We start from the raw sequence: 17,403 nt of genomic DNA, 5'->3' as shown, positions 1-17,403 counted from the left end.
GTAAGGTAAATTCTGGTTTCACTGATTTTGAGAGACACCATATTGAATGAAGATAAGACTGGAAAATACAATTCCTAATAAGAACGTTTGTGACATATCCTGTGAAATTTTTTGATGTCACTCCCCATGAACTGAGAGCGGAGGGAGTTATGAGTAATTAAATTTCTATTACATTACTGAAATGACACAGCGCTGTTACACCAGTCAGGCTGACAGTTCGTACCATATGGAACAGACTCGGCTGACTGCAGCCATTATGGAATGATTCCTGCCCACGGACTCGGCCAGCTAGAGCACATCAGATAATGCGTGCCTTGGTTTGTATCACCCCCTGCACACCTCACGCAATGAGCTCGGGAAGAAATTTTTGCGTAATGCTATCAGCTGGTTGCTTGGTTGGTTTGATGATTAGAGGGACGAAACTACTAGGTCATCTGTCCCTTTTTCCTCGAACAGACAGGTCTATAGACTGTACATCAGAGATGGCCACTGCACAAAACCCAGGGGAAGAAAACCCCAAGGGTTATCAAAGGTCAACAAAGGCTTGGTGAGTGACAAAAAAGGAGAAAGGGAGATGTAGGAAGAAAGGCACGTCAGGTGCCTCATCTATGGAGCAACCAGAAGCCTCCAAAAGCAAAATACAAAGAGGGGACACACGTCCCCAATCCCCACCCTCCACACCACCACCACCACCACCACCACCACCACCACCACCACCACCACCACCACCACCACCACCACCACCACTTACCAGAGGTACCCCACTCAGAAACTGCATAGAAAAGACTAGCAATATGGACAGGGAAAGAGAAGCACAGATAGACAAAAGACCAACAACTCGAACAGACCACGCGAGAGGGGGAAGAAGAGTAAAAGAGCAGGTAGGGTGAGGACTGGGGTGGATCACCAATCCCAGACAGCCCCAATGTGCTCTGTTCCACCAACCCCCCATTCGGCTGGTAAGGTTATGTGGCCCACCCAAAAAGAGAGTACTAAAAGCCCCCCTTCACGGAGAAATGTAAAACTAAGTCATCCACTGAGGCATCCTCTCCTAACACCGGGGGTAGCGAGTCAGAGGGATTAAGAGTCTGCTGCAGGGTGGCTAGGTTGGGACAATCCAGCAAAATGTGGATCATCATCAAAAAGGAACCAAAGCGGCAGTGGGGTGGGTCCTTGCGATGGTGGAAATTGGAGCTGTAAAAGGACGGTAGAGTTCCTGTGAGAATCTGCATGGAGGATCTCCACAAATTCACAGTCTCCTTTATCGCCCATAGCTTGTTTGGTGAAGTCAGAATGAACCAGTCCCTATTCCAGATCACTAAAAGTTGATGGCATAATACCGATTGGAGGTCTATTTCCAGAAAACCGATCTCAAGAATTGGCTTACTGGTAGCCAGTTTGGCCAGGCCATATGTGAATTCATTCCCCAGGATCCTAATGTGGCACAGGATCCAGACGAAGGTCACTGACCATCCGCATTGTTCAAGGATATACAGGAAATTCTCAATAGCTATGACCAAGGGATGATGAGGGCAACACTGGTTGAGAGCTTAAAAACTGCTCAAGGAGCCACCTGAAAGGACTAACCAGTGCAGGAATGGATATGCTCAAGAGCACAAGAGATGGCTACCAACTCTGTAGCAAAGACACTACAGCCATCTGTGCAAGGAGGGCAGTTCAGTATGTCCTGGGTGAATATAAGCAAAGTCTATGTGACCAGCAACCATCAAGCCATCAGTCTCGACTACTTCTGAACCCTAGGATGTGCCAAGAATGCAGAAAAATTGGTGGCAGAGGACCTCAAGGTGAACTGAGCAATGCATCATGGAGATGTATGTGCATGGGCCCAGGGAAGAGTTGGTATTGGAAACAATTGGAGCTCAGAGAGGAGGGACTGGATGCAGATTGTGATCGTAATCTCTGATCTGGACCGCCATTGCAGGAGATGGATTTCAGTGTTTGGGAAGAGGAGACAGTGGTTCTCCAGTGTCGTCGAGTTTCAAGAGCAGTGCAAGAAATATCGACCACTGCAGAGATACTACATAACAAAGCTTCATCATGAGGTTCCAATGAGATACTAGGAAGCAGGTGTGACTCCCATAGTTCCAAGGCTCCACTGCCGTGCCTCTGCCCTGAAATAGCTTCACCAGAGGCCAGGAGGGAAGCTCTGTTTGAGGTTGGATCCTGCCCACTTCCAGGAAGTTCCTATCAGAGTAGCATCATTGTGCTTCCTACTCACTATGATACAGTCCATGTCAACCTTAGGGGAGTGAAGAGACTTCCATCTCCTGTGAACTGTACCTATGCGCCAACACAATCAGAACTGTGTCAACAAGTTCCTATGAACTTCTGTTTTCTATTGACAGTAATGAAGCCACTCTGAATGTGTGTCAATTTGCCATTCAATATCTGTGGCTCATTTAGTGTCTTCTGAACCACAAGAGTATGTGTGCAGTTTCACAGCTACAGCCATGTCTGACGAACAAAGATCAGTTTTGTTGCATTTAAAAAAGTATTACTTATTCACAGTGTTCTGATTAACTGTAGTACTACTAGCCACCTCAGTGTCCAAGAAGTCAGACACAACAAGGTCGGCTGCTTAGGGGAGTTGTGAACATGTATAGCATACTGAGAAGCTGTTGTTGGAGCCTGATCCACAATAGAGGGGGCTTTGTAAAACTGCAGAAGGGTAGTGCAATCTGCACCCTAGCTAGTGTTACACAGGCAGCGAAGTGTATTAAGGAGTTGCCAGCACTTTCGCTTGAGCTGCCGAATATGAAGAAACCACGTCAACCAAGCATGAAAGACCAGTCCTAACAAGCGATAAGTTTCAACTACACTGAGTAGTTGTTCGTCAACATAAAGTCTGGGTATGGGTGAACGGTACAACGTCGACAGAAGTGTATGATGTGAGTATTGGCGGCTGAAGACCGAGAGCCATGGGTGAGGGCACATGCCTGCACCTTTCGTATGGCACCTTGGACAACCACACTACAGGAGCAATAGTAGAGCAAAAGTCGTCAGCATACAAGGGGGGTGTTACTGCAGACCTCAAAACTGCTGCTAGACCATTGAAGGTTACTAGAAGAGAAGGACATTGAGCACAGAGCTCTGCAGGACCCCATTCCCTTTGATATGGTGGGTACTGTGGGACGTACAGACTCGAATTTAGAAAGTATGGTGCGACAAGAAGTTCTGGATAAAAGCCAGGAGCGCACCATGGGACCCCACTCGTATAAGGTATGAGGATGTGGTGGTGCCACGTTGTGTCATAGAACTTTTATAGGTCGAAGAAGGCAGCTATAAGGTGTTGAAGTCAGGCAAAAGCTGTTTGGTTTGCAGACTCCAGGTAAACAAGATTATCAGAAATTAAATGGCCTTGGCGAAATCCACTCTGGGATGGAGCCAGAAGATCCCAAGACTCACGGAGTCAACACAGCCGCTGGCTCACCATGCATTCCAGTAACTTACAGAAAACATTCTTGAGACTAATTGGACGATAACTGTCCATCTCCAAAGGGTGCTTACCCGATTTCAGTACTGGGACAATGATGCTTTCTCGCTACTGCTATGGGAATTCGTCCTCGCTTCTGATGTGATTAAAGATGGCAAGGATAAGACGTTGACAATCCACCGATAGGTGCTTGACAATTTGGTTGGGATGCAGTCTGACTCTGGGGCTGTATGAGGGCAGTGGGCTAGGACACTGACGAATTCCCACTCGCTGAATGGAGCTTTATATGGCTCGACGTGGCACGTAGGAAAAGCTAATTGCTTTCGCTGCACCTGCTGTTTCAGTACATGGAAGGCAGGATAGTAATATCCTGAAATGCCCTTACCTGAACAGCCATAGTCTCCAAAGGTGTATTAAGAGGCACAAGTTCACTATATAGAGTGTCCAGAACATATATGTTACTTCAACCCAATACCCTGTCATAAGTAACACGATTCTCATAATATCCCTAGTATTCACAAAAGGCCAAAGTCCACATTGCTGGAAACCAAGTCTTCTGGAGGGCAATGTAGAAGAAAGGGGAACTGCTTAAAAGATGTCATAGATCAGCTAGGTGATGGAAAAAACCAATACAACTCCGCTGCATCATAAAGTTTTCGATGTACTGTGAAGCCATGAAGGGACCAGGGAGGCAGGTTATGCGCTATATGCGTTACGGTCACCTACTGCCACTAGTTGAGGGGTTATGGCATCAACACACATAGGTTCTGGGTTCCATTGCGTTGTGCCACCTAGAGCCTCAGGGGCTACAAGAATCTCCGTCTCTGCCACAGGAGTAGAATAGGCAGAATGTGGTGGCGTGGGGGTCACTGGAACTCCTTCCTCTGGGAGAACTACTTCTTATCTTCCTCCCCTTGGAGAATTTGGATGATTATGAGGGCTTTCCTGAATCAGTTTGAGGTAGTGATGATGACTGAGGAGCCCTGCGACCAGTGGCGGCCTGTGGCTCCTTCAGCCACTGGTTGGTGTCTGATTGTAGACTGCCAACAGCTCTGTTCTCTATAAACATAAATGATTTGGTGGACAGGGTGGGCAGCAGTCTGCAGTTTTTTGCTCATGATGCCATGAAGTACGATAAGGTGTCGAAGTTGAGTGACTGTAGGAAGATACAAGACGACTTCGACAAAATTTCCAGTTGGTGTGATGAATGGCTGCTAAATGTGGAAAAATGTAAGTTAATGCAGATGAGTCGCAAGAACAAACCTGTAACGTTCGGATATAGTACTACTAGTGTCCAGTTTGACAAAGTGAAGTCGTTTAAATAACTGGGCGTAACGTTGCAAAGCGATATGAGATGGAAAGAGCATGTGAAAACTGTGGTAGGGAAGAGAAATGGTGGACTTAGGTTTAGTGGGAGAATTTTAGGAAAGAGTGGTTCAAATGGTTCTGAGCACTATGGGACTTAACTTCTGAGGTTATCAGTCCCTTAGAACTTAGAACTACTTAAACCTAACTAACCTAAGGACATCACACACATCCATACCCGAGGCAGGATTCGAACCTGCGACCGCAGTGGTCGCGCGGTTCCAGACTGTAGCGCCTAGAACCGCTCGGCCACCCTGGCCAACAAAGAGTGGTTCACGTGTAAAGTAGACCGCATATAGGACGGTGGCGCGATTTATTTTTGAGTAATATTCGAGTGTTTGGGATCTGTACCAGGTCAGATTGAAGGAAGACATTGGAGCATTTCAGAGGAGGGCTGCTAGATTTGTTACCAGTAGGTTTGTGAAAAACTTGAGCATTACGGAGATGCTTCATAAACTCAAATGGGGATCCCTGATGGGAAGGCGGCGTTCTTTTCGGTAAACACTATTGAAAAAAATTAGAGAACTGTCACTTGAAGCTGACTGCTGAACGATTCTACTCCAATCAACATAAATCCTGCATAAAGATAAGAGAAATTAGGGCTCATATGGAGGCATACAGACAGACGTTATTCCCTTGCTCTATTTGCGAATGGAACAGGAGGAGAAATGACAAGTAGTGGTAGAGGGTATCCTCCGCCACGCACCTTGCGGAGTATCTATGTAGGTGTAGATGAAACCTTGGGAGAAAGTGCCCTGAGGGACTCCTTCCTTGCTAGAGCAGCTGAACAAAAGTGATTTGTCTCCATTTGAGATCTGAGGACTAATGTCCTCAGTAAGGGGAAGCCAATGATCCCAAAGTAGGTGTGGGGGAAGCAGCAAGAGGAGAGCCCCAAGTCATCGGGGGGGGGGGGGGGGCAGGCATGCTCAAGAAGCCATTAAGGCCCACTGTATGAGGTGTAATAGGGGAGTACCATCACCAAAGGGGGTGAAGTCATCATAGCTGTAACATATGACACTTTCATACTTGCTAGATGCAACCACTGATATTTCTTCTTGAGCTCTTGATAAGTTAGTTTGTCCAGAGTCTTACATTCTTGTATTTTCTTGTCTCTCTCTGGAAAACGGTGCAATCTTGTGAGCAGGGAGAATGGTCCTTTCTACAGTCGATACAAATAGAGAGAGGAGCACAAGAAGTGTTCGCCTGCAGTTGTTGTCCACAATCTCCACAGATGGACCTTGTGTTGCAACATGATGAGATATGCCCAAATTTCAAACACTTGAATCGCCACATGAGGGGGGGGGGGGGAGGAGGGCAATGGGCAACACAAGATTTCACATCTCATTGGTACACCGTCACCTCGACCTTTTCAGGCAATGAATAGACCTCAGAGGCCAAGATAGAGGCTTCAGTAGTAACCCTATTGTTCTTTGGCCCCCTATGGACATGACATAAAGAGTACACCTCGTCGCTCCAAGTTTGTGCATAGCATATCATCAGATTAAAAGAGCAGGCCTAGGCGGAAAATGATTCCCTGAATCATATTTAGACTATTATGGAGAGTGTCAGTCATTGGTATGTCACCCACCTTGTTACAAGAGAGCAGCACCCATGGTTGGGCGGAGGATGCTGTTTTGATCAAAATTGATTCATTTTTTATTTTAGAGATGGTTGCCACGTTCCCAAACTTGTCTTCTATGCTCTCCACAAATAATAAAGGCTCTGTGGGCAAGAAGGAATCCCCCATCAGTCCTTGTGCAACCAAAGTGTTGGGGGAAGTGTTTCCCTGTGTGTCACTTAGCCTTACATTACTCTCATGGCATAGCCAGAGAAAGGAACATTTTAGGGCCATATTTCTCTGCATTAAACTAGGAATTTTCTTCCATAGACACTGCTGGGGCGGTACGGCCACCAGCAGAAGATATCTTCATTTGGTTCATTTGCAGCTCATCATCCATGGCACCACCCACTCCGAATGAGGGCTCTCCCGTGGGTGCCACCCAGCCCTAGCAATGGCTGCCTGGCCAGTAATCTGTAGCTCCAAGTCCTTGTGCCCCAATCACAATGGGCAGATACTCGTTGGCATAGATGGAGAGTTTTCAGCTCGAACGTTGGACGCCACGAATGTGATACCTGCCTGGTCAGGTGGCTACCACTATGCAGATACTTGACGCACCCCCCACCCCCCACCCCCACACCCTCAAAATGGGATGGCTACTGTGCTGGGTTTTGGGTGTACTACCTTATTAAAGGGAAGGATGCAAAAAGATGGAAAGGCTCAATGGTGGAACATACATTGCATTGGGCGACCTTCCCTGCCCAAACTGCACTTCTGGAGGATTTTGAGAACTGGTGGCGGCTCAAACCTAACAATGGGGACCATATACTTATTTACTGAAAAGTTGTAGAAAACACCAGAATTGTAAACTCGAGTCCCAAATGTAAGGCCTCAGAGCAGAAAGGAAATAATGCTACAAAGGCTGGGGACCCATGGTAGCCAAGCAGGAGAGCACAAAGGAGTTGTGAGCCTCCTGGGGGGCGCTATCAGCTCACGTTGTGTTCGATCTTTCCAGTATTGACCCAATTGGGAAAAGACAGTTTTCGATTCTGCTGATATTTGTGATGATGCAACACTGGTGTTTTTCTGGTTACCTGCAAATGTTAGCATAATATTCGGTGCTACTTCCTCCCTGTTAAATAATAAATCTCTTTATCCACTGTTTCTGGTTTGTTCAGTGCTGACTGTGACTCTGGTGCTTTCCTGCTCCCAAAAATTTACTTACAAGGGAACCTCCCCATCGAACCCCCCCTCAGATTTAGTTATAAGTCGGCACAGTGGATAGGCCTTGAAAAACTGAACACAGATCATTCGAGAAAACAGGAAGAAGTTGTATGGAACTATGAAAAAAATAAGCAAAATATACAAACTGAGTAGTCCATGTTCAAGATAAGCAACATCATGGTTAATATAAGTGTAGGAGCGCTGTGGTCCCGTGGTTGGCGTGAGCAACTGAGCGAGAGGTCCTTGGTTCAAGTCTTCCCTCGTGTGAAAATTTTTTTTTCCTTTATTTTCGCAAAGTTATGATCTGTCCGTTCGTTCATTGACGTCTCTGTTCACTGTAATAGGTTTAGTGTCTATGTTTTGCGACCGCACCGCAAACTTACAGTCCGGAAAATATTCATTGACCTTGTTATTGAAGTCACGAGCTATATTTGCTGGATTTATATTGCCCACGGAATACATCTCACGTATTTAATGCACTCCCGTCCAAAGTAGCGAACAGTCAACTGCCAGCCAGGGAGCCTCATTAGCAGGAATACTCTCTCTTTCGTGCGCTGTTGTCGACTGACGTCGTGTGTTTCGATGTTTGTTTAGGTGTAGCATCCTCATGCTACGGCGGAGTTACCTCGCATCGGACGGACAGATAATAATTGACTGAAAATAAAAAAAAAAATTCTTCACACGAGGGAAGACTTGAACCAAGGACCTCTTGTTTCGCAACTGCTCACGCTAACCACGGGACCACGACGCTCCTGACTGCATGTTATCCTTGATGTTGCCTATCTTGCACATGGACTACTCAGTTTGTATATTTTGCTATTTTTTTCATAGTTCCACACAACTTCTTCCTGTTTTCTCGATTGATCTGTGTTCAGTTTTACAAGGCCTATCCACTGTGCCAACTTATAACTAAATCTGATGGGGGTGCGATGGGGAGGTTCCCTTGTTAGTGCCATTATTTATTTTTTGCTGATAATGAAGTGAAGTAATCGATCCCTTTATACATAACTGCTTGATTGTTCCATTGATTCTAATCTTTTCCACCTCTGATACAAATCTCTAAGGGGAACTTGCATAAGGACATTAATGTCCTGAGAAAAAAAAAATCTTTGCAAAATGTAGAATTGTCCCCACAATTTGTTCAGGGAATGTGAATTGATTTTGGCCACACTTATCATTACATAAGATGTTGCTCCCTATACTTTCGTTGCCACAATGGCAATTTAGTCAACTCTTCTTCAACTACAAGCACTCAGCCACCATGCAGGCTTTGAATGCTTTATCTGCCATCCAGACCAAGATTAATTAGCGGTCAGCAAGGTGCTGCTAGAATATGCATTTCCGCTACCAGCCTGTTACCTCGGAAGAGGAGCGAACTGCTAGACTTCATGGAAATAATGACACTAAACGAATTTCTTAGATAACATTTATGATCACATTTGAACCCTGTATGTCTTTATATTTGTATGAGGTCTGACAGAGTATTTATATACATCGAAGAGCCAAATAAATTGATACACCTGACTAATATCGTGTAGGGCTCCCGCGAGTATGCAGAAATACTGCAACACGACTTGGCTTGTAGTCGGCTAATGTCTGAAGAAGTTCTGGAGGGAATTGACATCATGAATCCTGCAGGGCTGTACATAAATCCGTAAGAGTACGAGGGGGTGGAGATCTCTTCCGAACAGCATGTTGCAAGGCATCGCAGATATGCTCAATTATGTTCATATCTGGGGAGTTTGGTAGCCAGCAGAAGTGTTTAAACTCAGAAGAGTGTTCCTAGGAATCAGGGGTCCCATCTCACTCCAACTGCACACGCTCCACACCATTACAGAGCCTCCATCAGCTTGAACAGTCCCCTGCTGACATGCAGGGTCCATCGATTCATGAGGTTGCCTCCATACCCGTACACGCCCATCTGCTCGATACAATTTGAAACTACACTCGTCCGACCAGGCAACATGTTTTGAGTCATCAACAGTCCAATGTCGGTGTTAAGGTGCCCAGGCGAGTTGTGAAGCTCTGTGTCGTGCAGTCATCTAGGGTACACGAGTGGGCCTTCGACTCCAAAAGCCCATATCGATGGTGTTTCGTTGAATGCTTCGCACGCTGACACTTGATGGCCCAGCCATGAAATATGCAGCAGTTTGTGGAAGGGTTGCACATCTGTCATGCTGAACGTTTCTTTTCAGTCGTCGTTGGTCCCGTTCTTGCAGGATCTTTTTTCGGCCACAGCGATATCGGAGATTTGTTGTTTTACCGGATTCCTGATATACACAGTCTACTCACGAAATGGTCGTACGGGAAAATCTCTATTTTGTCGCTACCTTGGAGATGCTTTGTCCAATATTCGTGCGCCAACTATAACACCACGTTCAAACCCACTTAAATCTTGATAACCTGCCCACTGTAGCAGCAGTAACCGATCTAACAACTGCGCCAGACACTTGTTGTCTTATATAGGCGTTGCCGACGGCAGCACCATATTCTGCCTGTTTATACATCTCTGTATTTGAACACACATGTCTATACCGTTTCTTTGGCACTTAAGTGTGTTTCTGAAAGGAAAGCGGTGTAACTGAAAGCGATCCAATTCGAATATCAGTTTATTATGCACTGAACATCCAGAAGGATTCTCTCTAAGTCTTCTGATACTGCAATCACCATTAGTTACTACATTACTGGCCATTAAAATTGCTACGCCAAGAAGAAATGCAGATGATAAACAGATATTCAAAAATGGCTCTGAGCACTATGGGACTTAACATCTATGGTCATCAGTCCCCTAGAACTTAGAACTACTTAAACCTAACTAACCTAAGGACATCACACAACACCCGGTCATCACGAGGCAGAGAGAAAATCCCTGACCCCGCCGGGAATCGGACAGATATTCATTGGACAAATATATTATACTAGAACTGACATGTGATTACATTTTCACGTAGTTTGGGTGCATAGATCCTGAGAAATCAGTACCGAGAACTGGCCGTAATAACGACCTTGATACGCCTGGGCTTTGAGTCAAACAGAGCTTGGATGGCGTGTACAGGTACAGCTGCCCATGCAGCTTCAACACGATACCACAGTTCATCAAGAGCAGTGACTGGCGTATTGTGACGAGCCAGTTGCTCGGCCACCATTGACCAGACGTTTTAAATTGGTGAGAAGTCTGGAGAATGTGCTGGCCAGGGCTGCAGTCGAATATTTTCTGTATCCAGAAAGGCCCGTACAGGACCTGCAACATGCGGTCGTGCATTATCCTGCTGAAATGTCTGAAATGTAGGGTTTCGCAGGGATCGAATCAAGGGTAGAGCCACGGGTCGTAACACATGTGAAATGTAATGTCCACTGTTCAAAGTGCCGTCAATGCGAACAAGAGGTGACCGAGACGTGTAACCAATGGCACCCCATACCATCACACCGGGTGATACTCCAGTATGGCGATGACGAATACATGCTTCCAATGTGCGTTCACCGCGATGTCGCCAAATACGGAACCTGGATTCATCCGAAAAAATGACATTTTCCCATTCGTGCACCCAGGTTCGTCGTTGAGCACACCATCGCAGGCACTCCTGTCCGTGATGCAGCGTCAAGGGTAACTGCAGCCATGGTCTCCAAGCTGATAGTCCATGCTGCTGCAAACGTCGTCGAACTGTTCGTGCAGATGGTTGTTGTCTTAGAAACGTCCCCATCTGTTGACTCAGGGATCGAGACGTGGCTGGACGATCATGCGGATTAGATGCCTGTCATCTCGACTGCTAGTGATATGAGGCCGTTGGGATCCAGCACGGCGTTTAGTATTACCCTCCTGAACCCACCGATTCCATATTCTGCTAACAGTCATTGGATCTCGACCAACGCGAGCAGCAATGTCGCGATACGATAAACCGCAATTGCGATAGGCTACAATGTGACCTTTATCAAAGTCGGAAACGTGATGGTACGCATTTCTCCCCCTTACACGAGGCATCACAACAACGTTTCACCAGGCAACGCCGGTCAGCTGCTGTTTGTGTGTGAGAAATCGATTGCAAACTTTTCTCATGTCTGCACGTTGTAAGTGTCGCCCCCGGCGCCAGCTTTGTGTGAATGCTCTAAAAGCTAATCATTTGCATATCACAGCATCTTCTTCCTGTCGGTTAAATTTCGCGTCTGTAGCACGTCATCTTCGTGGTGCTGCAATTTTAATGACCAGTAGTGTATTTACGTGAAATATTGATCTCGTACGTATATGCACAATCGTGTTTGTGAATTCCGTAAATGTTCCTCACGTGTTACCATGAGCCATTTTTATACCTTTAGGCTGAATATAGCATTCTCCTACATTTAGGCAGTCTTGAATATTCTTCTCGTAGTTGAGCGCTATAGTGTCGCCGGCCAGCCCAGCGTGTGTGCTTTGCTGAGGCAGACTTGCGTCAGTTACCGTTAAGACGCATACTGCGCCACAGCTGCTCTGCCCACCGCTATCAAAATCCGCGCGCGTAACTTATTGAGCGAACGTTGCAATATTCCTTACTAATAAGCCGGTCCTCAAGTAGCCTCCACAGTCTCTTGCCTAGTTTATAGGAAGAGCTTTGAAGCTTTAAAGCAGTTATACGAAACTGACATCAGACAGTTCAGACCGAACTTCGACTCTACAGACGGACCCCTCTCTGGAACGGGCCATCTGCTGTTCGTCAAGATGCCGTTACGGACAGCACAGCTCCGGACATGGAGCTTACCAGATGCCACTCTTACAAGGGGAGGCCACCAATTGTGAAATTCAGATTCGATTCATACTGCGCATAATAAAAGCTCATGGCCAGAGGTGTAATGTGGCAAAGCACCAAGATGCACTTCTCAGCCGTTGTCGAGAAAATCGACAGTTAAAAGAAACCGTTGCGGTGAAATACTCTCTACGATTAATAATTTTCTCCAGCGTCGTGGCGCAGCGGTAAGCGCTCGGGTTCGTAATTCAAAGGTCGCCGGATCGAATCTCGCGCCATGCAATTTCTTTTCATAATTAGTTTTTTGTAATTCAAATATATATATATATATATATATATATATATATATATATATATATATATGAATTGCTTATGCATGTTGGTGAAGGCGGATCGCTCTCCAATTGTACCGCCTCCATTTTTTCCGTTTGTTTAACAGGGTGTACCAAAGCTATCCCTTCCGCACTGATTTTCGACGATGTTATAAGTTGCGCTAGGGACCGCATCTACCTTCTTTTGAAGTTAGCAGGCAACTACGCTAGTTATGCGGCGGCTCGTTTCGGCACATTCAACGTCTGTTCTTCAATTGTAACGAGCGAGTAACGTAGTTTATATTTCATACCTGCCACAGCAAATTTGTGTTCGTGGGGTCTCTATTCTAATTTGAACGTTTGACTTACGCTATACGTATTCGTTTCGGAATATCGTTTCTACGTCTTCCGTTAACTATGCGTGGTTAACATTATGAAGACAATTAATAACATTTGTGAAATACAACTTTGTTTACGGAAAACATAATGATGTTCGAAGTCGCCAGTTTTTCCACGACAAACGACTTTCAACAACTTACACTCCTGGAAATTGAAATAAGAACACCGTGAATTCATTGTCCCAGGAAGGGGAAACTTTATTGACACATTCCTGGGGTCAGATATATCACATGATCACACTGACAGAACCACAGGCACATAGACACAGGCAACAGAGCATGCACAATGTAGGCACTAGTACAGTGTATATCCATCTTTCGCAGCAATGCAGGCTGCTATTCTCCCATGAACACGATCGTAGAGATGCTGGATGTAGTCCTGTGGAACGGCTTGCCATGCCATTTCCACCTGGCGCCTCAGTTGGACCAGCGTTCGTGCTGGACGTGCAGACCGCGTGAGACGACGCTTCATCCAGTCCCAAACATGCTCAATGGTGGACAGATCCGGAGATCTTGCTGGCCAGGGTAGTTGACTTACACCTTCTAGAGCACGTTGGGTGGCACGGGATACATGCGGACGTGCATTGTCCTGTTGGAACAGCAAGTTCCCTTGCCGGTCTAGGAATGGTAGAACGATGGGTTCGATGACGGTTTGGATGTACCGTGCACTATTCAGTGTCCCCTCGACGATCACCAGTGGTGTACGGCCAGTGTAGGAGATCGCTCCCCACACCATGATGCCGGGTGTTGGCCCTGTGTGCCTCGGTCGTATGCAGTCCTGATTGTGGCGCTCACCTGCACGGCGCCAAACACGCATACGACCATCATTGGCACCAAGGCAGAAGCGACTCTCATCGCTGAAGACGACACGTCTCCATTCGTCCCTCCATTCACGCCTGTCGCGACACCACTGGAGGCGGGCTGCACGATGTTGGGGCGTGAGCGGAAGACGGCCTAACGGTGTGCGGGACCGTAGCCCAGCTTCATGGAGACGGTTGCGAATGGTCCTCGCCGATACCCCAGGAGCAACAGTGTCCCTAATTTGCTGGGAAGTGGCGGTGCGGTCCCCTACGGCACTGCGTAGGATCCTACGGTCTTGGCGTGCATCCGTGCGTCGCTGCGGTCCGGTCCCAGGTCGACGGGCACGTGCACCTTCCGCCGACCACTGGCGACAACATCGATGTACTGTGGAGACCTCACGCCCCACGTGTTGAGCAATTCGGCGGTACGTCCACCCGGCCTCCCGCATGCCCACTATACGCCCTCGCTCAAAGTCCGTCAACTGCACATACGGTTCACGTCCACGCTGTCGCGGCATGCTACCAGTGTTAAAGACTGCGATGGAGCTCCGTATGCCACGGCAAACTGGCTGACACTGACGGCGGCGGTGCACAAATGCTGCGCAGCTAGCGCCATTCGACGGCCAACACCGCGGTTCCTGGTGTGTCCGCTGTGCCGTGCGTGTGATCATTGCTTGTACAGCCCTCTCGCAGTGTCCGGAGCAAGTATGGTGAGTCTGACACACCGGTGTCAATGTGTTCTTTTTTCCATTTCCAGGAGTGTATTATATGCGTAATTGTTGCAACTGATTGCCGGGAATATATATATATATATATATATATATATATATATATATATATATATATATATATATATATATTTGAATTATAAAAAACAAATACTAAAAAAAAAAAAAAAGTTGCATGGCGCGAGATTAGATCCAGCGACCTTCGGATTACGAACCCGAGCGCTTACCGCTGCACCATGACGCTGTAGAAAGTCATTAATCATAGAGAGAATTTCACCACAACGGTTTCTTTTAACTGTCGATTTTTCTCGACAACGGCTGAGAAGTGCATCTTGGTACTTTGCCACATTACACTTCTGGCCATGAGCTTTTATTATGCGCAGTGTGAATCGAATCTGAATTTCACAATTGGCGGCCTCCCCTTGTTAGTAAAAGAGACACCTGCTGTGTGTTTCTGCTGTCGTATTCCCTAGCCCAGACAGACTTCCCTCAGACGTGGAACACCACGCTGCGTAAGAATTACAGATAAACTATGCAATGCTAGAAGAACCTTCATTCCTAACAGTAAAATATTAACGGTCAACTTAAGTTGTGACTACAGCCTTTCTACGCTAGACACAGAATATTAGCTAATTTGTACTAGCTTAAGATTATTTAGCTCCACATTACTATTTTGTATTTTTTGTAACGTACTTTATGCATTTTGACCGATAAAGAGTGACAGTCCTTCTCCTTCCCTCTTAACTTCGCCATAACTACGAGTTATTGCATATTTAATATATAATGAATTGAATGTTTCTATGTAACTAGGCATTAATGAGTGTAGGAAACTACTTGATGGGGTTAGGTAAAGTGTATAATTCCTTATTCGGAGTGCTTGAGTGAACTGCACTCCTGCTAATTATGGGGTTGTTCCTCTTGTTGTGAGCAATTAGTGATTGATATTTTATATCATTTAGGAAAGTGCATTCTCCGTACACTAGAATGATATTTACTAATCCTCTTTTGGGTTGCGGTACCGGAAAAAGTGTGATCTGACATGCGATGTTACACAATAGATTTGATCATATGGCAACCATTAGTAGCTAGAAAGTGTAGGTTCTAGCTGACTTGACTCAGTCCTGGCTCACACCAGGACCGACCCAAGTTACCTAGAACCTACACTTTCTAGCTACTATAGGCCACATTTATAGGTATAATCCAATTAATTTCGTTAAAAAATGTCTATTTTGTAATAAATTACTCAGTAAGTTAATGAAAATTAATATTTTTGCTTATCACATTCCCTTAATATAAAATAATTATTTTGTTTATACAAAAGGTGAACATAAGAAATTGAATTTAATATTTTTTTATGACAGGTGCACATAAGAAAAAAAATTAATTCATTCTCACAAAGAATAATTCATATTAAAATTTTACTGGCGCTCTAGTTCAGTGTATTTTATTGTTTAACCTTCGGTGCCATATGATGGAAACCCATAGGGCTTTTTCTTGATGTTACTCTCTCTATTTCATTTCACTCTCTGGGTTTCACCTAAGTCCACGTAGCTGTCCTTGCATCTTGTTACGTCGTCGTTAGTTGAGGGGGCAATGCTCAAACAGCAACAACTTGATAAGCGCTGATGGCCATTGTTTGGGTGATCAGCCCACTCCCAGCCAGGAGCACACTGAGAGAAACTGTATTTGATCACAGTTTTTATATATACTTGGAATCTGAATGATAAAGTACATTCTAAAAATGCTATTTTCATCAGTCTATTTTCGGTGTAAATAAATAATTTTCTCCATATTTTCGTACTTTATTTGAAGTTATGAAATGCAAGTAGCGTGTAATATTTGTTTACAAGTTTCAAAATAAGATTTAAAAAGAATATTATATGTTAAAACGAAGTATATTCTGGTATTGTTGTAAATGGCGACTTCTGAAGTGCCATCTCTGAATGAAGTTATGAATTGCTTAGTGAGTAGCACAGATACAATGTGTTAGCAAGACGAAGCAAACAGCAAAAAACCAGCAGGCGACGTTATCTCACTTCCTCTGACGAAACAGTTGCACTAGGTCAGTATTATGTTATCTAGAGGCTTCATGCTGCTGGTTAAAGTTTCATAGTCGTTTTCTGTGAAGTTATAATATTTTTTCTACAGGTCTTATTAAAGACATAGATCGAGTAATTCGAAATGAATTTGTATGGAGTTACGTCAGTGTCAGACTTGAGTAGTGTTACTCGTTTAAAACCGAGGAATACATCATATGCTTTGAGAAAATTATTTGAGGGATTAATACTCCACATCTCCTGTGGGAAAATTTCGTTTCCTCCATTTTTCAAGTATATATTCTGTAGATTAACGTGGTCGAATAATGAAGAGTCAAGTAACTGATTATTTTTACAAGTTGTCTGAAATGTAACAAATACAAAATATGGCATATCAAATTCTACACAGTCATAGTAATTTGTGATGTCAAGTTCAAAATTTTTCGTATCACTCAATCCTGCAACTTCTACAGTTTGTAGTTCATCAAAAATATCGGAATTTTTTTTTTTTCACAATATTTTCTCATTGTTCTAACTCGTAATTTGGTTCATATTCAACAATTGGTACACGAATTTCCATCGATTCTATTACAGTTTTTCCTTCCTTAGGAAGTACATATATCTTTAACTTCAACTTGAGCTTCATTATAATCAGGCTATCTAATAACAGCATCTCTAGAACTATATGACCTTGTAAACATTACTGTTAATTTCTTACATAATTTCCTTATAGTCTATAAAAAATCCACCAAGAAGTCCAAGTGAATAAAGTACCTCGTTTTTCTTACTCATTATTTTTAGATTATTAAGGATA

The sequence above is a fragment of the Schistocerca piceifrons genome, chromosome X, assembly GCF_021461385.2.
Source record: "Schistocerca piceifrons isolate TAMUIC-IGC-003096 chromosome X, iqSchPice1.1, whole genome shotgun sequence".
Lineage (NCBI taxonomy): Eukaryota > Metazoa > Arthropoda > Insecta > Orthoptera > Acrididae > Schistocerca > Schistocerca piceifrons.
This window is presented reverse-complemented; position numbering follows the sequence as displayed.